The sequence below is a fragment of the Pelophylax lessonae genome, assembly GCF_965119305.1.
Source record: "Pelophylax lessonae genome assembly, chromosome: 4".
Classification (NCBI taxonomy): domain Eukaryota; kingdom Metazoa; phylum Chordata; class Amphibia; order Anura; family Ranidae; genus Pelophylax; species Pelophylax lessonae.
In genome coordinates this window covers 51,553,233-51,580,827 of record NC_138771.1, presented here as the reverse complement: position 1 = coordinate 51,580,827, position 27,595 = coordinate 51,553,233, and the positions used below count along the sequence as shown (strand labels likewise).

At 44.1% G+C, this 27,595-nt stretch overlaps 1 protein-coding gene across 2 annotated transcripts in view; it reads left to right on the top strand.

Annotated features, from left to right (window-relative positions):
* The window catches only part of MFGE8 (milk fat globule EGF and factor V/VIII domain containing), a 184,425-nt gene that overhangs the window by 37,182 nt on the left and 119,648 nt on the right, over window positions 1-27,595 (top strand). The gene's annotated exons all lie outside the window — the stretch shown is intronic.

Here is a 27,595-nt window from a genome sequence, read left to right as displayed (position 1 = left end):
GTGAGATACTGTAAATACCTAGGTGGATGCAGCATTGGTCCGATGCTGTATCTGTACCCTGCTGCCTTTTCACCAAGAACTGATTGATCAAAAACAGCTGATCACTCTGTTCTCAGGACTACTGTGAGCACAGAGCACCCTCTCTGCTCTGCCCCTCCAGCATTCATTGGATCACTGGACTGTGGAAGGGGTGGCAACAGTGGACTCGGGGCTCCCAGCGGCATGCTTAAAGGCTGAGCCAGCTGCCACTCAGTTATTTGGATGGATCCCTACATTAAAGTGGGGATCTCTCCAAAGTCTGGACCGGCTAAGTGACGGTCCAAAAATGTACTCCCCTAGGTGAATGCAGCATCGGTCCCCCCGCTGCCTCTACATTGAAAACTGAGTGATCAAAGACTGCTGATCGCTCAGTTCTTGGTCTTCAGTGAGCAGAGAATGATAATGGTCAGTCTCTCTGCTCTACCTCTCCAGTGCTCACTGGAGTGCGCCGGGGGCAGGAACATCTGGCTCAGATTCTCAGCGGCATGCCGAGAAGCTGGGCCAGCTGCTGGTTTAGGCATTTGGGTGGATCCCGACATTAAAGGAATTGTAAAGGCAGAAGGTTTTTTTTTTATTTTATTGCATTTTATGCATTAGGATAAAAAAAAACTTCTGTGTGCAGCAGTCCCCCTCAGCTCCCCTATTACTTACCTGAGCCCATCTTTATCCAGCAATGTTACAGGAGTGTCTAGGCTGCCCGGGACTCCCCTCATTGGCGAAGACAGCAGATTGGCTCCTGCTGCTGTCAGCCAATCAGGAGAGAGAGGGGACGGGACCAGGTCATGGCTCTGTGTTTGAATGGACACAGGGAGCTGCGACTCCGCTCTGGTGCCCCCATAGCAAGCTGCTTGATATGGGGGAACTCAACAGGGGGGGGGGAGGGGGGACAGGTGTACAGAAGAGGGACCCACAAAGGGGAGGATCGAAAAAGGAACAGCACAGAGCTGTTTTTTATTTAACCACTTAAGCCCCGGAAGATTTTACCCCCTTCCTGACCAGGGCCTATTTTGCGATTCGGCACTGCGTGACTTTAACGGACAAGTTACGTCCGACGCTGTACCTAATCGAATTTAATGTCCTTTTTTTCCCACAAACAGCTTTCTTTTGGTGGTATTTGATCACCTGTGCGATTTTTTTTTTTTTTTTTTTTTTTTTTTTTTTTTTTTTTTTTTTTTTTTTTTTTTTTTCATGCGCTATAAACAAAAAGAGCGCCAATTTTGCAAAAATAACAATATTTTTCACATTTTTTTTATATGAAATCCCCCAAAAAAATTTAAAAATCAAACTTTTTTAACATTTTAGGCCAATTTTTTTTTTTACCATATGTTTGGTAAAAAAAAATCGCAAAAAGCAATTTTTTGCGGGACTGCGACATTGCGGCGGACAGATCGGACCCTTGACTGACATTTTTGACACTTTTGGGGTTACCAGTGACATTACTACAGTAATCAGTGCTATACATATGCACTGTTACTGTGAAAATGACACTGGCAGTGATGGGGTTAACTTTTTTGAGAGGGAGGGGTTATGTGTGTCCCTAGGGGCGTGTTTCTAACTGTGATTGGCTGTGGCTTGATGTGTAAGAACAGTGATCAACAGTCCTACATAGTAGAACCGTATGATCACCATTCTTACACGGGGGAGAATGACAGGCGGCTTTGTTTACATTAGCCGCCTGCCTTTCTCCCGGTGTAACGGATGATCGCGAGTGCCCGGCGGACATCGGGTCCGCCGGGCACATGTGCGGGAGAGTCCGTGACCGCGCCTCTGGCGGCGCGCGCTCGCTCCCTAGAGCCTCACAGGCTAGCAACATAGCCCTACGTCGCTTTGCCTGTGATGGGCTGACCTCCACCGTAGATAGTCGTGCGGCGGTTGGCAAGTGGTTAGCAAAGAAAAAAAAAAAAAAAGGAAGGGACTTTACAATCACTATAAAGTCGGGATCCTTTCAAAGCCTTGACTGGATGAGTGACTTCGGCCTACAGCAGACTTTAGTCCGCTTTTGGTTGAATCTGGGTCACGAGTGCAGAATGAAGTGCAATTCTGTGACCCACAGGAGAAGTACAGCAGGAAGAATGTGACCCATAGGAGAAGTACAGCAGGAAGAATGTGACCCATAGGAGAAGTACAGCAGGAAGAATGTGACCCATAGGAGAAGTACAGCAGGAAGAATGTGACCCATAGGAGAAGTACAGCAGGATGAATGAGACCCATAGGAGAAGTACAGCAGGAAGAATGTGACCCATAGGAGAAGTACAGCAGGATGAATGAGACCCATAGGAGAAGTACAGCAGGATGAATGAGACCCATAGGAGAAGTACAGCAGGAAGAATGTGACCCATAGGAGAAGTACAGCAGGATGAATGTGACCCATAGGAGAAGTACAGCAGGATGAATGAGACCCATAGGAGAAGTACAGCAGGATGAATGTGACCCATAGGAGAAGTACAGCAGGATGAATGAGACCCATAGGAGAAGTACAGCAGGAAGAATGTGACCCATAGGAGAAGTACAGCAGGATGAATGTGACCCATAGGAGAAGTACAGCAGGATGAATGTGACCCATAGGAGAAGTACAGCAGGATGAATGAGACCCACAGGAGAAGTACAGCAGGAAGAATGAGACCCACAGGAGAAGTACAGCAGGAAGAATGAGACCCACAGGAGAAGTACAGCAGGATGAATGTGACCCATAGGAGAAGTACAGCAGGAAGAATGTGACCCATAGGAGAAGTACAGCAGGAAGAATGAGACCCATAGGAGAAGTACAGCAGGATGAATGTGACCCATAGGAGAAGTACAGCAGGATGAATGTGACCCATAGGAGAAGTACAGCAGGATGAATGTGACCCATAGGAGAAGTACAGCAGGAAGAATGTGACCCATAGGAGAAGTACAGCAGGATGAATGAGACCCATAGGAGAAGTACAGCAGGATGAATGTGACCCATAGGAGAAGTACAGCAGGATGAATGAGACCCACAGGAGAAGTACAGCAGGATGAATGAGACCCATAGGAGAAGTACAGCAGGAAGAATGTGACCCATAGGAGAAGTACAGCCAGAAAAGCTTTGGCTCTTCTTTCTCTTTTAAGAGTAGTGCGTTTTAGTTTGGAATTCCACTTTTAAGAAAAAATTCCCACTCCAGCTGGGCATATTTTCATTACTTAAGTTTTCAGGAATGGGAATTTGCATGAAAATGCACCTTTTTTGCATGAAATCCTTTTTTCCGTCCTTTTAAATGAAGTGGGAGGGAGATATAATACAAGAAAGTGAAGAAGTGTGAAAAGAACATGAATACCTAGTAATAAAGACTGTACAGTAGGTATGTCATGGGTGGAAAATGTGAAAAGGGTGAACGTGGGCTTCAAAAGCCTAATTATTATAATCCTGAATACATCTTGTTAACTCCGCTTATGTAATCAGATTTCTAATGAAAGCTGCGTGTTTGTCTTTGAGTTGTTAATAGAAGAGAACGCTGCCGGCTATTGAAGCATCCATTCACCATTGTATTGCTTTAATCACAGCCGCAATGTACAAGCTGAAGAGAACCAGAACTTGTCCATCCAGCTTCTATTAATGATGTCCTCCAAATGTTTATCTGTAGTTTATAGCTGGAACTTTCCTTTCGTTCTTGGCGACCAAGGTTGTGCGTTTTGATAAGTAGGGACATTTGGATATCTAGGGGATTTCCAAGGAGGTTGTTGTGTCTGTGTTCCTTCGCAGGGGAAGAGAAATGAATTTCAGTTTTATATGGAGGAGAGATTTGAATGTACTTTTCAGGTGTAAAGCATATCGGAAAATTAAAAATGAAATGACCTTTTGAATGTTCTATTTTATGTTTATTTTATATAATGAAATATGTGCAGTAGAGGTTTCCAATAAATCCATTGGAATCATTCCATAGGCATAAATGAAAGTACAAATATTAGAGGTTATCAGTGCCAAGGATATATTTATTATACTAAGGTGTATTTTGGCTAATTAAAGTGAAAGTTTACCTTTTATAACCTTTTCTTCCTGTAACATGTTTGCTGTGGAATCTTTGTTTTATTCTAATTAAGGTGGTTCAAAAGGCGCAAGATTTTTGTCTTCATGCATTCTATGAATGAAGGTAAAAAAAAACCTCCTGTGTGCAACAGCCCCCATAATACTTACCTGAGCCCCATCATGATCCAGCGATGTGCACGAAAGTCTCATCTCTCTGGGGGCTCTTACTACTCCTCATTGGCTGAGACAGCAGCGGGAGCCGTTGTCAATCACAGCCAGTGAGCCAAAAAGAAAAGAGAGGTGGCAGGGCCAAGCCACGGCCTGGTGTCTGCTCGGGTGCCCCCACAGCAAGCTATTAGCTGTGGGGGCACTTGGCAGGAGGGAGGGGCCAGTCAGTTTCCCTGATCACCGCCACACCAGTTATGTGATGAGGCCGTACTTCACTGGTGACAGTATGTAAAATAAAAAAAAATAAACCATTTTTTTTTTTAATTCCTTCATTTTCCTAAAAATTTATGACAAAAAATGACAACTTCAAAGAAACCGCCATGCATCTTCCTAAGCACCTTGGACTGTCTACCTTCCAAAAAGGGGTAATTTGGGGGGTATTTGTACTGTCCTGACTTTTTATGACCTCAAGAAATGAGTCTACATCAGCATTGATCAATTTTCAGATGTACACCATAGTTTGTGGGTCACTTTCACCAAAGACATTTAGCAGAATACATTTATAAAGAACAATTATTTTATTTGCAACATTTTATAACAGAAACTAAGAAAAACAAGTTTTTTTTTTTTTTTTTTTTTCAAAATGCTTGGTCATTTTCGTTTTTATTTAGCAAAAAAATAAAACAAAACAGCAGTGATTAAATTCCACCGGAAGAAAGCTCTAGTTGTGTGAACTAAAGGCACTTTTTCACTGCGAGTACCGGCTCAGCTCCACTCGGCACTGCTCAGCTCAGTTTGCTTTTCTACTGCGTGGTACGAGTTGGCACCTTTCGACACTGTATAGGCTCTACTCGGCTCCGTTTTCTTTTCCATTAAAGTAGTAAGTGGGTGGGATTACAACGATTCTTTGACCAATCAGTGGCTAGTAGTAACAAACAATCAAGGCTGCATGCGAAGGATTGTGGGATATGGTATAGGTAAGGCCCGCTTGGAACCCCAACCGAGGTGGTACTGTTTAAGCGAGCTGTACCATGTAGTGGAAAAGCGCCACTGTACCAAACCGTTCAAAAACGTACCATGTAGTGGAAAAGCGCCAAACTCAGGCATACCGTGTTGTACAATGCAATGGAAAAGCGCCAAAGCCAGCCATACCGAGCCATACCATGCAGTGGAAAAGCGCCAAAGCCAGCCATACCGAGCCGTACCATGCAGTGGAAAAGCGCCAAAGCCAGCCATACCGAGCCGTACCATGCAGTGGAAAAGCGCCAAAGCCAGCCATACCGATCCGTACCATGCAGTGAAAAAGCGCCAAAGCCTGCCATACCGAGCCGTACCATGCAGTGGAAAAGCCCCATAAATTATAAAAATTTAGTTTGGTTACAGTGTTGCGTGACCGTGCAGTTTGTCATTCAAAATGCAACAGCGCTAAAACCTGAAATTTGCCTGGGCAGCAAGGGGATAAAAGTGCCCGGTATTGAAGTGGTAAATGAAAAATTCAGAATTCAGGGGAAAAAAAAGCACATATTCCCCTAGAGGGAAGAAGGCCCCCCCCTGCTGCCTCTACACTGAAAATGGAGTGATCAAAGACCGCTGATTGCTCAGTTTCTGGTCTTCTGTGAGCCGAGAACGATGATGGTCAGTCTCTCTACCTCTTCAGTGCTCACTGGAGTGCACAGAGGGCGGGAGCAGCTGGCTCAGATTCTCAGCAGCATGTTGAAAGTCTGACCCAGCTGCCAGTTTAGCCATATTTGTGGATCACCGACATTAAAGAGGAAGAAAAGTCCTTTTTTGTAATCGTACCTACAGGTAAGCCTATGATAAGACTTGCCTGTTGGTACTGTGAATATCTCCTAAACTTGCACAGTTTAGTAGATATTCAGAATGCATGCAGCTGATGACTTAATCAGCGCATGGACTTTAAAGGTCCGGCTTACCGTGCCGGACCTTCAGAGCCTGTGCAGTAAACAGTGGCTCCCGTGCGCATGCGCAGGAGTGATGTCATCGCGGCTCTGGCCACTCACAGCGCCGGAGCCCGCGAACCCAGAAGAAACACCGGGGAAGATGTAAGCTATCTCAGTGGAGAGCAGGCACTGCTGGGGTGCTTCATTCTAAGGTAAGTATTTCATAATGAGCTAGTATGTGATGCATGCTAGCTTATTTGGCTTTGTCTTACAGGTTTTTACCTTTTTTTTTTTTTTTTTTTATTCCAAGGTTTACAACCTCTATAAAGTTGGGATCCTTTCAGAGTCTGGACCGGCTAAGTGACTTCAGCCTGCAGTGGACTTTAGCCCACTGAAGGCTGAAAACGGGTCAAAGGAGCGCAGAATGAAGTGCACTCCAGTGACCCACAGGAGGAGTACGGCCAGAAGAGCTTGGACCCTACTTCCCCTTTACCAGGGGGTTCTCAACCAGGGTTCCTCCAGAGGTTGCTAGGGGTTCCTTGAGCAATAAGCAATTTCTGCCTCTCAGATAAGTTCCCAATGATCTTTTTAACTATCTGGAAGAAGTTAATTCTCCCCAGTGTCCACAAGTGTAAGGAGCGTTCATCCCACTGACCATCACACTAATGTATCATGAGTTGTAAATAGTAATTTTTAACAGGGGTTCCCTGAGACCTGAAAATCATTTTAAGGGTTCCTCTGTGTTTGAAAAGGTTGAGAAAGGCTGGTCTGGGGGATTCCAGGATGGAGAAGGATCTTAGCGTCCTTTTGATATCAATTAGGCTATGTTCACATCTTGGCGTTGCTATTTACAGGCGTTTTTCAGGCGTTTTTGTGCAGGCGTTTTTGTGCAGGCGTTTTTAGGTTGATAAGTGACCAATGGAAAAAAATAAAAACGCCTGTAATCTGCCCAAAAAGAAGAAGCTCATGTACTTTTTTTTGGGCATTTTGCTTAAAACGTCAAAACGCTCAGATGTGAACAGGGGCCATTGAAATGATTAGGATTTGTCTTGTTGGGCGTTTTTTGAGCCGATCCTAGAGCAGAAAAACTCCCCAAAAACGCCCCAAAACGCCTACATGTGAACTTGGCCTTAACTGATCTTCACTCAAAGGCTGATTTGTGACCGGATCTGTGCCATTTTCAGCCAGGTACTTTTCAATGAGCAGTCTATCAAATCCATGACCCGATATTGGGAAACACAAGGGCGTTCTGTGACCTCATTACTGACGTCCACACATGTTAAGAGTTAAACCAAAACCAGTCTTGCCGAACTGCCCCCCCCCTCCTCCTCCTCCTCCTCCTCCTCCTCCTCCTCCTCCTCCCTCTTTCCCCTGTCCATTCCCAGAAAGCTTTGGAATTTTCTAAATGGATGTTCCACAGAATACAATAAAATAAGTTCTGTGATGCTAAACTTTAAAAATAAATTCTATTCAAGTAAATGTGGGGGAGATCCGTGTGTCCCCATGACTTGTGTGAATAACGGGATCTGTCAAGGGTTTTTTTTTTTTTTTCATTTACCTGCTGCTTGAATTAATAAAAACTCAACGTATACCAAGCTTTAGAACGCAGCTTCCTCCAAATCATTTATTTTTTATTTTTTTTTTGCTGATGTAGTCTGACTTTCTGTTAGTGGGTGGCTACATTCATTCTCCATGGTCCCCCTGTATGTAGGAATGTAGACACCCTCTCATGATCACTCCCAAGATGGACTGTGGGATTTGTAGTGTGCATAGGGCAGTACACATGACTTCAACTAACATGCAATGCTCATGCCAAACAAACAGGAAGTGAGAGGGGGAAGGAGAGGCTTGGAAGCTCACAGAATGCTACAAGGAGGCAGGAAAAGCAGTAAGAAATGATTTAATGAACAATAGATCAGGGGGCCATAAAAGTATTTCTAAAGCCACAACTGTAAAATCGGTGTGTATATGCAGTAAAGCATGCTGGTTATACTCACTGTGGGACCTAAGGGGTTAATAATCTGCATTGTGTATAAAGGCTGTTTGATCCTGTCTTTTCAAAATCTCCCCTTCTTCCACAGTCCCCAAACCATCTGCTGAAAGAGCCTTGGGGGCACTATATACATGCTCAGTTTGGTGTGTTTTGCTAGAGGGTTTTTTTTTGTGGGAGGGTTCATGTGATCAGCACAGGGCCAATCAGCACTGCCCAGACAGAGGGTCAGGTGTCCTGCAGCCTCATAAGACAATCGGAGGAGAATGAAAACTCCTCCTACAAGTGTTAACCAGACACTGATGGAAGTCACAAGACTGCTATATACTGCAATATACTGCTGATGAAAAAAGGTATTTAGCAGTTTATATTTCTATTCATTAAGCTAAAAAAAAACTTGTGTGTGCAGCAGCCACCCTAATATTTACCTGAGCCCATCTCTATCCAGTGATGCTGCAGGAGTTTCTCAGCTTCCCGGAATTCCCCTCCTCATTGGCTAAGACAGCAGCGCAGCACAATTGGCTCCTGTTGCTGTAAATTAAAGCAAAACCAGTCAGAAGAGAGGGGGCGGGGCGGGGTAGGGCCCGGTCACAGCTGTGTGTCTGCAGCTGTGACCCAGGCCCTGCCCTGCCCCCTTCTCTCCTGACTGGCTGGCTTTGGCTCCTGCTGCTGTCAATCAAAGCCAGTCAGGAGAGAGGGGGCGGGGCAGGGCCTGGGTCACAGCTGCAGAAACAGAGCTGTGACTGGGCCCCACCCTACCCCCTCCTCTCTCCTTACTGGCTGGCTTTGATTGACAGCAGCAGGAGACAATCATGTTGCTCTGCTGTCTCAGCCAATGAGGAGGGGAGCCCCGGGAAGCTGAGAAAGCTGCTTGCTGTGGGGGCACTCAACAGGAGGGAGGGGCCAGGAGCACAGAAGAGGGACCTGAGAAGAGGAGGACCCGTGTTGCTCCGTGCAAAATCAACTGCACAGAGGAGGTAAGTATAACATGTTTGTTTATTTTTTTAAAAAACAAATAAAAAAACGAGACTTTATAATCACTCAGTCCCGGGTCACACTTGTGCGTTTCGGGAAGGCTGCAAATTCGCAGCCTGTTCCCGCATCGTAAACGCACATCTGGCAGTTCACACTGCCATATGCGATACGCAGGGGGTGTCAATTAAATGTTAACGACACCCCCATTTTGATAGCATATCGCAGTGCGATCTGACAGTTCGCACAGGATCGGATCGCACAAGTGTGAACCACTGTGCGATCCGATCCTGATGCGGCTGGAAAAAAGGGTCCTGTGCATCTTTTGTGCGGGTGCAGTGCGAATTTCAGGCATAAAAAGTGTATGGCTGAATTCACATCCGCACATCCGATCGCATGTAATGAAGGAGCAGTGCGCTCCGAATTACATGCGATCGCCGCACTCGTAATAGTGTGAACCGCGATTTACATTGCTCTGACGCCCGCTGCAGAATGCAAGGGCAGTGCGATGTGAACGTAACTCTCACAGGTTTTCCGCACCGCGTTCTAGTGTGAACCGGGGGTCAGCTGGAATTCCTGAATGTTTCTGTACACTCTACTGGGCGATGAGGGGTCAGTTACTGATACAAATTCTGTTAGTTTCCAAAAATAGGATCATACAGTTGTATTCAAAATTATTCAACCCCCCAATGCTGTAAAGGGTTTTAGGGAATTTAGTGTACATTTGTAATTGTATTCAGAATGAAATCCTACAAGGACTTCTTAAAGAACCATATGCAACTAAAATGACATCAATTGGTTTTGTCATAGTCAGAAAAGGGGGGTACATTTTCTGGAGGTCAAGTGGTTAAGTAATGAAAGTAAAGTTACCGCTAAATAAACTAGTCCATAGGGGTTGAACAGGCGTGAGAGGTGAAGTAGTTAAAGTGGAGTTCCACCTAAAAAAAAAAAAAAAAGACATAGAAATACCCCCGGGACAGTCAGGGCTAGTGCATTCCACAATGGCTAGCCTCTGATCTGTCCCGGGTTGCACTTACCTGCAAGAAGAAATACTTACCTTGAAAATGTATTGTCCAGCTCTGCCATCTCAGGTGTGGGCAGCTTGAAGCCAGAGCGTCCTCTTCTGCGTCCTCTTCCGTCCTCTTCCGTCCCACGATGCACTACACCGGCCCCCGCCGTCACTTCCAGGGTTGCAGCGTCATCCCTGCACAGCTTCTGCGCATGCCCAGAAGCTGTTCAGCAAGGTGTGATGACGCCTGCACTGGAACTGACGTCGGGGCCGGTGCAGGCACATTGATTCCTGGGAGCGATGACGTTCAGCTCCCAGGAATCATTGCAAGCCAGGAAGTGACGACGGGCCGTGGCCGCCGAGGGGAGGAAGAGGAAGTAAGGTAATTACAGTTGTGTTCAAAATTATTCAACCCCCCCAATGCTGTAAAGTGTTTTAGGGAATTTAGTGTACATTATAATTGTATTCAGAATGAAATCCTACAAGGACTTTTTAAAGAACCATATGCAACTAAAACGACATCAATTGGTTTTGTAATACAGTAGTAAATGTTTCTTTTGTGAATTCTTCATTGACACAATTATTCAACCCCTTAAAGACTACCACTCTGAAGAATAGAGGTTCATTGAAGTGTTTTCAATCAGGTATTGAAAACACCTGTGGATGTCAGGGAGCAGCAATAAAGCCTAATAAGCACCAATTAGGCAGCTTCACAGGAAGGCTATAAGAAGATTGCAAAGATGTTAAACATACCAAGAGAAACCATAGGAAGCATCATTTGCAAATTCAAGGCAAAGGGCACCGTTGAAACGCTAACTGGTCGTGGCAGAAAGAAGATGCTTACTTCGACTGCTGTGCGCTACCTGAAGCGTAGAGTGGAGAAAAGTCCCCGTGTGACTGCTGAGGAACTGAGAAAAGATTTGTCAGATGTGGGTACTGAAGTTTCTGCTCAGACAATACGGCACACACTGCGTAATTAAGGCCTCCATGCCAGAACTCCCAGGCGCACCCCCTTGCTGTCTCCAAAGAATAAGAAGAGTCGACTGCAGTATGTCAAAAGTCATGTGGACAAACCACAGAAGTTTTGGGATAGTGTTCTGTGGACTGATGAAACAAAATTAGAACTGTTTGGGCCCATGGATCAACGCTATGTTTGGAGGAGGAAAAACAAGGCCTATGAAGAAAAGAACACCTTGCCTACTGTGAAGCATGGCGGGGGGTCAATCATGCTTTGGGGCTGTTTTGCTTCTGCAGGTACAGGGAAGCTTCAGCGTGTGCAAGGTACCATGAATTCTCTTCAGTACCAGGAGATATTGGATGACAATGTGATGCAGTCCGTCACAAACCTGAGGCTTGGGAGACGTTGGACCTTTCAACAGGACAATGATCCCAAGCAAACCTCCAAGTCCACGAGAGCATGGTTGCAGATTAAAGGCTGGAACATTTTGGAGTGGCCATCACAGTCACCAGACTTAAATCCGATTGAGAACTTCTGGTGGGACTTAAAGAAAGCAGTTGCAGTGCACAAGCCTAAGAATGTGACTGAACTGGAGGCTTTTGCCCATGACGAATGGGTGAAGATACCCGTAGATCGCTGCAAGACACTTGTGTCAAGCTATGCTTCACGTTTAAAAGCTGTTATAACTGTAAAAGGATGTTGTACTAAGTACTAAGATTGAATGTCACTTGGGGGTTGAATAAAACTGATAATGATGTGAGCACAGAAAAGACATTTGTGGTTATTTCATTATAAATGTTATGTTATATTTGTCTGACCTACACGTGCCTCTTTGATTTAATTGTAAGCAGGATGACTGAATGATCAAAATCAATATCAAACTGGCCATAACAATCAATTTCAGTGGGGGTTGAATAATTTTGAATACAACTGTGTATATTAATATCTGCCCACTAAACCAAACCAAATGAGTGTTTGTGGCTCCAAAAATATGAATCACAGGGAACACAATTTGCCCTTCTTTTCAGTGACTCTTTATTTTGGGAATTTTTAATGGATGATGCATACTTGGGTGTAGTTTGGTGAAGTACAATTTTTAATATTTTAACATTTAACATTCGGAAATAAAACTGATGACAAAAGCACAAAAATGGCTTAGTTGTTAGACACCCGACCAGAACATGGTGACTGTGGTTTGGCTGATATTCTGCGATGATCATCTAAGATAAATCATACAATGTTTTGCTGGTAGTGGTGGGAAATACTGTCCCAGATGCTAATTAAAGCGGTGTTCCAGCTTCCCCCCCCCCCCCTCACCCTCCAAAAATTAAAAGTCAGCAGCTACACATACTGTAGCTGCTGACTTTTAATATTAGGACACTTACCTGTCCTGGAGTCCAGCGATGTCGGCGCCGCATCCACTGTTTCCATCGGTTGTCTGGTGCTGCCGCCACCATTGCCGGTGAGGGAACCCGGCAGTGAAGCCTTGTGGCTTCACGGGCGGGTCCCTCATGTGCATGCGTGCTGCGCATTTGAATTGGCCCAGCGGTGGTGATGGAGGAGGGGGTCAAACTTCCGAGGGACAGCGATGCCGTCTCCTGGTAGTGAGGAAGTTTACCTGTCAAAAACAGGTACATGTTTCCCCCCTGAAAGGTACCAAATGTGCCACCCGAGGGGGGGGGGGAAGCAAATGAGTGGAAGTTCCACTTTTGGGTGGAACTCCACTTTAAGAAAGCCTGTCACTATGTAGTGTACAGAAGGTTTCATTAATTCAATATATACTTTGTAGTTTACTTGAAATGAGTAAAGGCCATCTGTCATGTCCACCTTTTAGCCCCCTTTCATACAGGCTTTCCGATCCGGTGCGGCTGTCAGTTTTTCAGGCGGACCTGATCGGATGCTCCATGCAGCCCTATGGAGCAGCGGATGTCAGCGGGGACATGTCTGCTGACACCCGCTGCTCTCTGATCTGATCCTGTCCTTGAAATCCGGACAGATGGAAACCCTATTTTCCATCCGTCTGGAGGATCGGATCGGATAAGATCGGATGAAGACGACAGGTGGTCCGTCCCATAGAGGGGAGCAGGGCTCTGACAGCCCTGTCTCTGCAAAGTAAGTGGAGACGGTGCGGTCATCCGCCTGTTCTGCGGGGATCAGCGGATTGACTCCTGCTGAGCAAAACAAAGTGTGGATATACACAGTGCCTTGTGAAAGTATTCGGCCCCCTTGAACTTTGCGACCTTTTGCCACATTTCAGGCTTCAAACAAAGATATAAAACTGTAATTTTTTGTGAAGAATCAACAACAAGTGGGACACAATCATGAAGTGGACGAAATTTATTGGATATTTTAAACTTTCTTAACAAATTAAAAAACTGAAAAATTGGGCGTGCAAAATCATTCAGCCCCCTTTACTTTTAGTGCAGCAAACTCTCTCCAGAAGTTCAGTGAGGATCTCTGAATGATCCAATGTTGACCTAAATGACTAATGATGATAAATAGAATCTACCTGTGTGTAATCAAGTCTCCGTATAAATTCACCTGCACTGTGATAGTCTCAGAGGTCCGTTTTAAAGCGCAGAGAGCATCATGAAGAACAAGGAACACACCAGGCAGGTCCGAGATACTGTTGTGGAGAAGTTTAAAGCCGGATTTGGATACAAAAAGATTTCCCAAGCTTTAAACATCCCAAGGAGCACTGTGCAAGCGATAATATTGAAATGGAAGGAGTATCAGACCACTGCAAATCTACGAAGACCTGGCTGTCCCTCTAAACTTTCAGCTCATACAAGGAGAAGACTGATCAGAGATGCAGCCAAGAGGCCCATGATCACTCTGGATGAACTGCAGAGATCTACAGCTGAGGTGGGAGACTCTGTCCATAGGACAACAATCAGTCGTATACTGCACAAATCTGGCCTTTATGGAAAAGTGGCAAGAAGAAAGCCATTTCTTAAAGATATCCATAAAAAGTGTTGTTTAAAGTTTGTCACAAGCCACCTGGGAGACACACCAAACATGTAGAAGGTGCTCTGGTCAGATGAAACCAAAACCAAACTTTTTGGCAACAATGCAAAACGTTATGTTTGGCATAAAAGCAACACAGCTCATCACCCTGAACACACAATCCCCACTGTCAAACATGGTGGTGGCAGCATCATGGTTTGGGCCTGCTTTTCTTCAGCAGGGACAGGGAAGATGGTTAAAATTGATGGGAAGATGGATGGAGCCAAATACAGGACCATTCTGGAAGAAAACCTGATGGAGTCTGCAAAAGACCTGAGACTGGGACGGAGATTTGTCTTCCAACAAGACAATGATCCAAAACATAAAGCAAAATCTACAATGGAATGGTTCACAAATAAACATATCCAGGTGTTAGAATGGCCAAGTCAAAGTCCAGACCTGAATCCAATTGAGAATCTGTGGAAAGAACTGAAAACTGCTGTTCACAAACGCTCTCCATCTAACCTCACTGAGCTTGAGCTGTTTTGCAAGGAGGAATGGGCAAAAATTTCAGTCTCTCGATGTGCAAAACTGATAGAGACATACCCCAAGCGACTTACAGCTGTAATCGCAGCAAAAGGTGGCGCTACAAAGTATTAACTTAAGGGGGCTGAATAATTTTGCAAACCCAATTTTTCAGTTTTTTATTTGTTAAAAATGTTTGAAATATCCAATAAATTTCATTCCGCTTCATGATTGTGTCCCACTTGTTGATTCTTCACAAAAAATTACAGTTTTATATCTTTATGTTTGAAGCCTGAAATGTGGCAAAAGGTCGAAGAGTTCAAGGGGGCCGAATACTTTCGCAAGGCACTGCACACGTGCATCTCCTAAAATTAGAATATCAACATCATCAGTAATTTAATTCAAAAAGTGAAACTTCTATATTTTATATAGATGCGTTGCACACAGAGTGATAAATTGCAAGCATTTTTCTTTTAATTTGGGTGATTATGGCTTACAGCTAGTGACACCCCAAAATTCAGTATCTCAGAAAATCACAATATAACATAAGACCTATAAAAAAAAGGATTTTTAATACAGAAATGTTGGCTTACTGAAAAGTTATGTCCATGTACAGTATAGTATGCACTCTATACTTGGTCAGGACTCCTGTTGCATGAATTACTGCATCGGCATGGCATGGAGGTGATCAGCCTGTGGCACTGCTGAGGTGTTATGGAAGCCCAGGTTGCAGTGATAGTGGCTTTCAGCTCAACTGCATTGTTGGGTCTGGTGTCTCATCTTCCTCATGACAATACCCCACATATTCTCTATGGGATTTAGGTCAGGCGAGTTTGTTGGCCAATCAAGCACAGTGATACCATGATCATGTGACCAGGTATTGGTAGTTTTGGCAGTGTGGGCGGTGCCAAGTCCTGCTGGAAAATGAAATCAGCATCTCCATAAAGCCGGTCAGCATGTTACAGCCTTATTGCAAAATGGATTAAATTCATTACTTTCCTCAAAATTCTACAAACAATACCCCATAATGACAACATTAAAGAAGTGTGTTTGAAATCTTTGAACATTTCTAAAAAATGAAGAAAAAAAAAATCCCATGTTCATGTATATTCACAGCCTTTGCTCAATACTTTGTTGAAGCACCTTCGGCACCAATTACAGCCTCAAGTATTTTTGCACTGGGTAGTGTCCTTAGGTAGGCCAGAGATCCAATCACAGATGGCTGTAATTAGAAATTGATCTACTTCCCTATCCGAGAGGTGACAGAATCTATGCCACTCACTATAGGTCTACCCGGGGGCTTCTCAAGACTTTTTTGTGCATCTTGGGTGAATAATAAATCTGCACTCTTGGGGCTAGGGGTATTGGGTTTTGTTATATATATATATATATATATATATATATATATATATATATATATATATAATTCCTCCCTAAATCCTCTTGCAATAACTCGTTCAAGTTGAATTTTTATTCTAATTTGTGGGATCTTTTTTAATACCGCATACGTATTCGTGTATGATAAGAGATTATGCATCTCTTCCAGATAATATATATTTTTTTTTAACAGAACAATCCCACCCCTTTTGTCCGTGGGGCGGATAACCAGAATATTTCGATCACATTACCCAGTCAAAAGATCTCCTTGTGATCTATGTTTGAAACGAGCCTCTTCTAAAGGGATCCTTTAAGTCCCTTTCACACATATGGTTGTTCAGTTCATCAGTTCAGTCACATCAAAATGTATCAGTTTTACATCCGTTTTTCGTCCTTTTACATCCGTTTATTTTACATCCACTATCAATGCAAAAACGGATGAAAAACAGACCGTTTGTCCGTTTTTTACATCTGTTTTTCGTCCGATCCGTTTTTTTGACAAATGAAAAAATAGGGCATTCATCTGTTCCAAAAAAACAGACATTGACGGAAGCGGATGAAAACGGATGTTAGCGAATGATCATCCGTTGTCATCTGTTTTTACATAGAGATTCATTGATGTCCATTTTTCATCTGTTAACGGATGGATGAAAAACGGACAAACGGCCCGTATGTGTGAAAGGGGCCTAATGGGCCATACACACTATAAGATTTTCTGCAGACTTACCAAAATCATATAATATGAGGTCAAACCTAAACACTTTCAATTTGTATGCAATCAGGCAGGCCCTTGCACTACATAGAAAAGGTAAGTCTGAAGGAAATCTAACCACAAAAGTTGGATAGTGTGTATCCAGCTTTAGGCTGGCCATACATGTTCAACTTTCTTAAATCAAAGACTGAGACAATAATGGTACCTACAAATATTATCACAATCACCCCGCGCTTAGGAAAAAATTTGAAGAAATATGCCAAATATGAGCTAACTTGACATATAGCTGCTGCTTTAACCACTCTACTACCGCTCACAGTAATACTACTGCGGCAGAGTGGCTCGTTCCCGTCCAGTCACGTAGTATTAACGTGACTGGACTCCTCCCCTTCTGGGCGGCGCTTGCGCGCCGCCGGAGGCTCGCTCCCGCTGTTTTCATTCACAGCGGGAGTCGGGCCAGGGGAGGAGCAGCGGCGATCGCCGCTGCTCTTACCCGATCGTCGGGGATCGAGTCTGGAGATCCGCCCGCTGTGTGTAAACACAGCGGGCGGATCTCCATAGTGACAGGGAGTGACAGATCGGACTGTTCAGCATAGCTGGACATCCGATCTGTCCATGAATCACATAGTCACCTCCCCCCCTACACGTCAGTAAGCACCAGGCATACATTAACCCCTCCCTCTCCAATAAAATTAACCCCTTCCCTGCCAGTGTCATTTTTACAGTAACAGTGCATATATATAGCACTGATTACTGCAGTAATGTCACTGGTACCCCCAAAAGTGTCAAAAATGTCAGTCAGGGGTCCGGTCTGTCCGCCGCAATGTCGCAGTCCCGCAAAAAAAATCGCAGATCGCCGCCATTACGCGTTAAAAAAAAAACACCAAAAATTACAGAAATCTTTCCCTTTGTTAGTAAATGCAATAACTTTTGCGCAAACCAATCAAAATACGCTTATTGCGATTTTTTTTTACCAAACATATGTAGCAGAAAACAAATTGGCCAAAAACTTTTAAAAAAATTGGTTTTTACATCTTTTTTGGGGGGAATTTCATATAAAAAAAATGTGAAAAATATTGTTATTTTTTCAAAATAAACGCTCTTTTTTTGTTTATAGCGCAAAAAGTAAAAATCGCACAGGTGATCAAATACCACCAAAAGAAAGCTCTGTTTGTGGGAAAAAAAGGACGTAAATTTCGTTTGGGTATGGCGTCGCACGACCGCGCAATTGTCAGTTGAAGTCGCACAGCGCCGAATCGCAAAAAGTGGCCTGGACGGAAGACAGCAAAATCCTCCGGTTGTAAAGTGGTTAAAATACATACATAATAAAAACATGTGTTAATTCTCTCGGAAGACAGTAGATAAGAAAAATTCAACACATAAGCAGCGCTGGGAAAACCCTATTAAAAGAGTCCACATAAGTGCATGAGACAAAGTCCTCGGGAGAGAAAATCCACGGATGAAGATAAAGGATGACTTCCACCACACCACGTGACCCCCTTAGGTATTGCTCACTCACCAAAAATCTTTGTATAAAGAGCCTTTTTATATCCACCAATCACAACGGATGTAGACCACTCCACGATCGTTTTAGGCACAGAATCTCCCCAATCTGAATACCATGTACCAAGCGATCCACATACTCCAGTATATCGGCAGTGAATATATAAATAAGAAAGGGGCTCATAGGGCAGTATATCAACACTATTTATTGTTAAAAAACCCCCTGTCCCTCAATCAATGCACTCACAGCAAACAGAATAAAAGCTCTCAATACAGTAAACCATGTGGGCTTGAGCACGCTGACACCCCGACATCATCATCAGAGCTGTGTGAGACGCACCCCCATATCCTTGCCCGATGTAAGCTGACATCTGTGACTGATCTAGCCGAACAGAGGAGCGGTGAGGTCTCGATCAACACATGGTTTACTGTATTGAGAGCTTTTATTCTGTTTGCTGTGAGTGCATTGATTGAGGGACAGGGGTTTTTTAACAATAAATAGTGTTGATATACTGCCCTATGAGCCCCTTTCTTATTTATATATTCACTGCCGATATACTGGAGTATGTGGATCGCTTGGTACATGGTATCCAGATTGGGGAGATTCTGTGCCTAAAACGATCGTGGAGTGGTCTACATCCGTTGTGATTGGTGGATATAAAAAGGCTCTTTATACAAAGATTTTTGGTGAGTGAGCAATACCTAAGGGGGTCACGTGGTGTGGTGGAAGTCATCCTTTTATCTTCATCCGTGGATTTTCTCTCCCGAGGACTTTGTCTCATGCACTTATGTTGCTTCCTTTAATAGGGTTTTCCCAGCGCTGCTTATGTGTTGAATTTTTCTTATCTACTGTCTTCCGAGAGAATTAACACATGTTTTTATTATGTTCTACTTTTGTTGTACAGTTTTCTGTCAGATCTACCACAAACCACGTAATGTGAGGTCAAAGCTAAACAACACATTCACTTGTATCCAATTAGGCAGGCCTTCGTACTACATACTTGAAGGTAAATTTCAAGAAAATCTGACAGAAAACTGAAAGAAAATTGTATCATGTATGGCCAGCCTTAAAGATAAAATTACCACCTTGGATTGAATAATGAGGCATTCCGCAAACCTGTGTGAACATAAGAGTCGGTTCACACTATGGCGACACGACTCTGCACTACTTCGGGAGGCGACTTGTCAGTCCTGTGCACCGCGACTTCGGCACGACTTGCACGGACTTCATATAATGAATGTCTATGCAAGTCGCTCCGAGGTCGCCCCGAAGTAGTACAGGAACCTTTTTCTAAGTCGGAGCGACTTGTGTCGCTCCTATTAGAACGGGTCCTGTTGCGGTCAATGGACCGCGAGGGAGCGCGACTTGTCAGGCTGACAAGTCGCTCTAGTGTGAATTGAGTCTTAGTGTTATCTTGATTGGAAACAAAGTTCCTTTCGGCTGCATTTCCAAAAAAATCCCTTTTTATGTTCAACTTCCTAATATATTTTGTGTATATCAAAAGTTTAAAATGTATTTAAAGTTCTAATGGGTGCAAATTTTGGACCCTTATCCAGGGTGTTTCTCTGATTGCTTTTATTATTACAATAAGGAGGCTGCTATTCCAGAGCTGTACTGGTATTTTAGTTTTCCAAGAAAGATTTGGTAGTATGGTAATAATATGATGAGTCAAATTTAAATCTAGTAAACCATAGAAATTACAAACAATTACAGTATATGCCTGGCTTCAGATCACTTGACCTTTTGTAACTTTCACATGATCTACTTAGGCTCCATGTACACGGGACGTTGTTAAAAGTCCCTTTGAATGCTGGAATTTTTAGGACGTTTGAAACGTCCGTTCAGTCGCGTTTGTACCCGCGTTTAGCGGGCGTTCAGCGGCGTTTGCGGACGTTTGCGTTTAGAAGCGTTCCTAGAGGTGAAAAAAATTATTCCCCTTTAAAATGGAAAAACGCGAACACTAAACGCGGGTCATCGCGTTCAGACGCGTTCAAACGCGTTTGTGCGTTTGAAACGCCGGGAAACACACGTTCGAACGCAAATAATTGCGTTCTAAAAACAGTCCCTGAACACAACTGCCTGCAAATGACTGTAAACGACCTGGTGTACATGGACAGATAAGATAAAATGTAGATGTGTTCAGGGGCTTCTGAAAAAAACGCCCAACTGCTCCTAAACGGCCATTTCCAGCGTCCCGTGTACATGGAGCCTAATTCTACTAATTTATTATTCTAGGCTTGCCCCACCCAAAACCAGTAATTCCATTTTCCTTGTTGCTGACCTATATCATTACATTTTAGCCTTTTACCTTTCATAGGAACTCCATTAGTAAAATCTCCAGCAGAAATCCCAGTTCTTCCCAGTCTAAGCTGTCATAAACCATTAAAGCCACAGCTGATGGCAGACAACAGGGTCTCCACTGATGGAATCTCAATCATGTAGAAGAAGTGACTGTGGAATCCATTGCCAAAACAATAATGTCTTTGTTATGTTATGTGGGTGGGGTATTGACCATAATGACACTCATGGGCCAGTGCCTAGGGCAGCAGGGTAAAATGGGTTATATCACAATCCTCTATGATACTTCTTTCTTTCCTTTTGTTTTCATCTTCTATCCACTTTTGGACAGATCTGGCTAATTTCAGTTTGGAGAGAAGAGGATGTAGGGGATGTCATAAGGCTCTTTAAGTTCACCCTTTCAGAAAAAATAAATGCCCATGTTTTTGCAAAAAAAAAATAAAAGAAATAAATTATTTGAATGGACGTTCTCGCGTTAACACGCCGCGCTCTGTGATCTCCGTGTCCTTTTGGACTTGGCTGATAATAGAGCAGGGTAAAGGGCCAGTCACAGCAGCCCTTTTACCAAGTGATCAGATGTCAGCCAATGGAAGCAAATAGAAACCGGTTACCGGCTTTTTTTTATCCTTCACGCTGTCCGCATGAAGAAAAGAAGAAAGCAGTCAACTGGCTTCTGTTAAAGGGAAATCGGTCCCCTTAGTGCCCATCACTGCAGCCTACCAGTGCCCATCAGTGCAGTTCTTAGTTCCTGTCAGTGAAGGAGACAAATTACCTGTTTGCAAACATTTGTAACAAAATATGAAAAACCTTTTTTTTTGGGTTGTTAATTTTCGGTCTTTTTGTTTGCTTAGCAAAAAAAAAACAGTGGTGATTAACCACTTTACCACCGGAGGATTTTGCTGTCTTACGTCCAGGCCACTTTTTGCGATTCGGCACTGTGCGACTTTAACTGACAATTGCGCGGTCGTGCGACACTGTACCCAAACGAAATTTACGTCCTTTTTTTCCCACAAACAGAGCTTTCTTTTGGTGGTATTTGATCACCTGTGCGATTTTCACTTTTTGCGCTAAAAACCAAAAAAGAGCAACAATTTTGAAAAAATAACAATATTTTTCAAATTTTTTTATATGAAATTCCCCCCCCCAAAAATGTAAAAATCAAAATTTTTTTAACATTTTAGGCCAATTTGTTTCTGCTACATATTTAAAATTGCAATAAGCATATTTTGATTGGTTTGCGCAAAAGTTATTGCGTTTACTAACTAAGGGAAAGATTTCTGTCATTTTTGGTGTTTTTTTTTTAACGAGTAATGGCGGCGATCTGCGTTTTTTTTTTTTTTTTTTGCGGGACTGTGACATTGCGGCGGACAGATCGGACCCTTGACTGACATTTTTGACACTTTTGGGGGTACCAGTGACATTACTACAGTAATCAGTGCTATAAATATGCACTGTTACTGTAAAAATTACACTGGCAGGGAAGGGGTTAATTTTTATTGGTGATCTAGGGGTTAATGTATGCCTGGTGCTTACTAACGTGTGGGGGGGGGGGAGGTGACTGAGTGACACAGGCACAGATCGCAGGTTCAGCTATGCTGAATCCTGCAATCTGACCCTGTCTGTCACTTAGGAGATCCGCCCGCTTTGTTTACACAAGCGGGCGGATCTCCACACTAGATTCCCCGACGATCGGGGAAGAGCGGCGGTGATCACTGCCTCTCCTCCCCTGGCCTGACTCCCGCTATGACTGAATACAGCGGGAGCGAGCCTCCGGCGGTGCGCGCGCCGCCCACAAAGGGAGGAGTCCAGCGACGTAGGTATACGTCGCTGGACGATAACTAACCACTTTGCCGCAGTACAGTCAACGTGACTGGTCGGCAAGTGGTTAAATACCACCAAAAGAAAGCTCTACTTGTGAGAAAACCATGATAAAATGTCATTTGGGTACAGTGTTGTATTATTCAAAGTGTGACAACACTGAAAGCTGAAAATTGACCTGGGCAGGAAGGGGGTAAAAGTGCCCAGTAAGAAAGTGGTTAAATTGTGATAGCCGGTGCGGGATACAGATCCCCCCACCCTGACCCCTGTCACTCTGAGGGAGAGATCAGGGGAACTGTTAGCAGGAGCTGGAACGTAACCTATTCCAAAAGGTCAACTTGGCCTTTAATTGTTCTTTTCTGGTTTTCTGCTATTAGGAGCACATGACGTGTAAATACCTGAATTTCCAGCACTGCAGAATTCTCCCCATTGTCTTGTCTGACGTATAAAAGAAAAGGTTATTCAACCTGCTGACACTCGCCCAAAAGTAAAATATACAGGGAACATTTCTTCATATCCATCGGTGTCTCAGCAGGTAATGTCACCACCATAGTTGGCTAATGCCTATAGAAGTTTGAGAAGGAGGGCATGCTTTTAAAGCGGAGTTCCACCTGTTTTGGTGTTTTATTAAGTCAGCAGCTAGAAAAAAAAGTGTAGCTGTTGACATTTAATAAACGCACACTCACCCGTCCCACTGTCCAGCGACGCAGCCGGCGGGAGCCTCGGTTCTCTGCCTCTTCTCCCCGCGGCGCCGGCATCTCTAGTGTGAGCACCCGGCTGTGACAGTGCGCTGCGCGTTCTCACTGGACGGGCAATCTTCTGGAACCTGTGGCGTGTCCCTGAAGATTGCACCGAGGGAGGGGGAGAGGAAAACCTCCGCTTGTGGCGCCTAGGCAGCCTGAACGGAAACCTGTCAAATCTAGGTACCCGCTCCCCCCCAAAAAAATGACATGCCAAATGTGGCATGTCAGGGGGTCAGGAGCGCTTAAAGTGGAAGTTCCATTTTTGGGTGGAACTATGCTTTAAGGAGAGAGTTGAGATCTCTGGCCTAAGTGGCAAAAGAAAAAGAAGGGAGGTAAAGTGACAGAGACGTGGGGTGGGGAGTGTAAGGAAGAGGGTTAAAGGATTGGTTTACTTTTTATCAAAAAACTGTCCATGCAGGTAAGGGGTATCTGTAGATAACAAAAAAAAGAAATTATGCAGCTTTGACTAAAGTGGAATAATGCCATTGCTAGTCTATATGCGTACCTCCCAAAACCTGGCTGAAATACTCCCAGAGATGTCATTATCCTGTCTTAAAAGAGGTATGGGATATTTTTTTCCCCCATTCATTCTTACCTAGGTGGATGCAGCATCAATGTGATGCTGCGCCTCTACACTGAGACCCCCTGTGAGACTACTCCCCCTGTAGGAACACAATAGCTTAGCTGGGAGATTGATGAGTGCGCTCAGTAAAATAAATGAATAAATAAAACTTGGTATGCATCAAAGCATATAACTGAATAAGTGTGATCAATACATATAAAAATTTGGTATACAACAAAGCATATAAACAAATAGATGTGGTCAGTGTATATCATCACATGTGGAATACAATGTGCTAAATCACACGTGAATAAATGAAACCAAGTCCATAAAGTCCACACATATAAGTGACAACTCAGTCTTCTTGGTGAAAAATAGTGGAAAGGTGAACAGAAATGGTATTTGCAGACTCCAATTCCCCACGGCACCACGTGAAAGTTGATATTATGAGGGTACCCTTACCAGCTCCTCTAATGGCACTTTTCCACTGCAAGTACCGGCTCGGCTCTACTCGGCCCTGCTTGGCCCGGTTTGCTTTTCCACTGCTGGTACTGCATGGTACGGTGTCGGAACGGTTCGGTACGGTACAGTCTAGGTTTGCTTTTCCACTAAAGTAGTACTAAAGTTAAGTGGGTGGGATAACAACGGGGTGGGTGGGATTCTCTGACCAATCAGTGGCTAGTAGTGACTGCATGCAAAGGATTGTGGGATATGGTACCAGTTTGGTACCTGTTGGAACCACAATCGAGTAGGTACTGTTTTTTCAGAGCCGTACCGTACCGTTTGGTTCCATGCAGTGGAAAAGCAAACCTATACCGTACCGTACCAAACCGTTCCGACCCTATACCATGCGGTACCAGCAGTGGAAAAGCACAAAAGCGTGCCGAACCGTTACTGTTCCATGCAGTGGAAAAGCGCCATAATTGCACTTTTCCACTGCAAGTACCGGCTCAGCTCTACTCGGCTCTGCTTGGCCCGCTTTGCTTTTCCACTGCTGGTACCGCATGGTACGATGTTGGAACGGTTCGGTATGGTACGGTATGGTTTGCTTTTCCACTAAAGTAGTACTAAAGTTAAGTGGGTGGGATAACAACGATTCTCTGAACAATCAGTGGCTAGTAGTGACTGCATGCAAAGGATTGTGGGATATGGTACTGGGTATGGTACCTCTTGGAACCACAATCGAGGTGGTACTGTTTTAGAGAGCCGTACCGTTCGGTTCCATGCAGTGGAAAAGTGCCGCCGTACCGAACCGTTCCAACACCGTACCATGCGGTACCAGCAGTGGAAAAGCACAAAAGCGAGCCAAACCGTTTGGTTCCATGCAGTGGAAAAGCGCCATAAGACATGCACTCAAAACATCTATGGAACAAGGTATCTTCCCAATCCCATCCCCCACCAATCCAATCCCCTCGTGGGATGTTGTGATATCATGCGCTATATACTAGATGCACACAGTCACCCACAAATTGCACTTCAGGGCTCCTATGGTCAAGATAATCCCCTGTGCACATTCCTGCTAGATCCCTTCACTGTGTTATTAGACTTCACCAGTGGTAATACTCAATTGAGCAAGGATGCATCAGACCCCATATGGAAAAAGCAAGAAGCAGGCAATGGTGCATTATCCCCGGGACACAATTGATTGAAGATAATAGGGCACTTACACAACACCAATGAAAAACAGGCAAAATTCTCTCAGCTTCCGATATTGTGACAGCGCGGTGGAGAAGTGGTGTGAATGTTTGGGGATATTAAGTAATTTTTTTAGCAAAAATTACTGATTTTAATTTTGTAAGCAACAAATGTCAGAAAAAGGTTTGGTCTATAAGTGGTTAATTGTACTATGACAAGTAAATGACAGATATTGAATGTGTTGGCTTTGCTGTCCACCATTTCATCTCCATTGCGGACTGTGAATTTCATGTTCTTCTCTTTACAGTGGTTGTAAATGCTGAAGATCCTAATGCATTTTATGTATTCAGATAAAAAGCCTTCTGTGTGTACTTGCCTGAGCCCTATCTCTATCAAGCAACGTCCATGAGTGCCTCGGCTGATCTGGACTCTCCCTCCTGATTAGCTGAGACACAGTAGCAGCGCCATTGGCTGCCACTGCTGTCAATCAAGCTCAGTCAATGAGGACAGAGAGGGGGCGGGGCTGAACCGTGGCTCCATGTCTGAATAGATACAGGGAGCTGCGGCTCGGCTTGGGTGCCCCATAGCAAGCTGCTTGCTGTGGTGGAAGCTTAACAGGAGGGAGGGGACAAGAGCTCCAGCCAGGGACCCCAGAAGAGAAGGATCTGGGATGCCCTGTGCAAAACCAACTGCACAAAGGAGGTACTGTATTTTCTGGCGTATAAGACTACTTTTGAACCTCAAAAAAATCCCCCAAAAATGGGGGGTCGTCTTATACGCCGAGTATAATATCTCCAAGGTAACCTAAGTATAAATATTACGTGTATATGTAATCTCTCAAGACGCTGGCTGCGTGGAAATCCTGTACCGGTATACCGTACTGTAGCTTTGGTTACATACAGTGTACCGTGCTGAGCCAATCAGGGAGAGCAATGTATTCCATTATTGAATGCAAAGCCTGCTCAGATTGGCGGAGTAACATCAGCCCGCCTCTCTGACTCTGCCAATCCGAGCAGGCTTTGCATTCAATAATGGAATACATCGCTCTCCCTGATTGACTCAGCGCGGTATACTGTATGTAGCCGAAGCTACGGTACATACGGTACACCGGTACAGGATTCCTGCACAGCCAGCGTCTTGAGATTACATCTACCGGTAATACTTAGGCCTCTTTCACACGGCCGCTCTGCTGTTTTTCTCCGCTGCAGGACTTTTTTTTTTTTTTTTTTCATGGAGCGGATGACACTTGTCATCCGCTCCGTATGTCCGCATATCATCCCATCCGTTTGCGGATGATATACGGACATAATGCAAGTCTATGGGCATTGCGGATGTCAGCGGATGACACCGCTGACATCCGATTTTGCTTCCTTTCCGTTTTTTGAACGGAGGAAAAATAGGGTTCTGTTCCGTTCCAAAAAACGGAACAGAACTGAAAGGAAGAAAATCGGATGTCAGCGGATGGTATTCCGCTGACATCCGCAATGCCATAGACTTACATTATGTCCGCAAATCATCCGCAAAAAAATAGGATGATTTGCGGACATACGGAGCGTCCGTGTGAAAGGACCCTTCTACTTAGGGTACCTTGGAGATATTATGAGAGATTACATGTATTACTGTACTTGGGGTACCTTGGAGATCTATGAGAAATCTGATGTTTTTCAATGGTGTTGCCTTGCTTCGGAAGGGGGGTAGTCTTATACGGCGTGTATAGCCCCAAACCTATGTTTTAACTTGAAAATTAGGGGGGTCATTTTATACGCTTAGTCGTCTTATACGCCGGAAAATACGATGGTATAACAAGAGACTTTACAATCACCTTAAGTACAGTGCCTTGTAACTGTTGTAAACTAACTAAAAATGCAAACCTAAAGCTGAACTCCAGCTATGATATGTATTGCATAGTTACATTGGTCCAGCTTGGTGTAATATATGTAATATATGCATGCTTATCACCTGAGCAAAGAGTGGAAGCTACAAATCGCTGAAGTTGTCGGCACTCCTACAGTGATGGGAGCAATCTCCTGGGTCCTTTTACAGAATGTCTTCCTGTCTGCATATTACCCACAGGGGGCGCTGCCACCATTCACATATGGCCTTGTATTTTTTTTAAAAAGTGAATTCAAGGCGTTCTTTGATTGATTGGATGAGGTGGGGCAGTAAAGTCAGAATCTCTACCTCGTCCAATCAGAGAACACCTTGTGTTCACTGAAAAAGTATACAAAGCATTCTGTGAATAGCAGTGGTGCTGAGCCAGCAACCCCCTGAAGTTACTATGCAGATGGAAACCCACTTGGACCAATGTAAAAAAAAAAAAACATACCTGGAGCTTATGTAAAAAATAAAAAGGAAATGATCTGAAGCATCACAGCAACCATCTCCATCCCTAGTATTGTGTACAAAAATGGGGCATGGGGATAGCGGGACTTTAAATACTTAATTTCCATTTG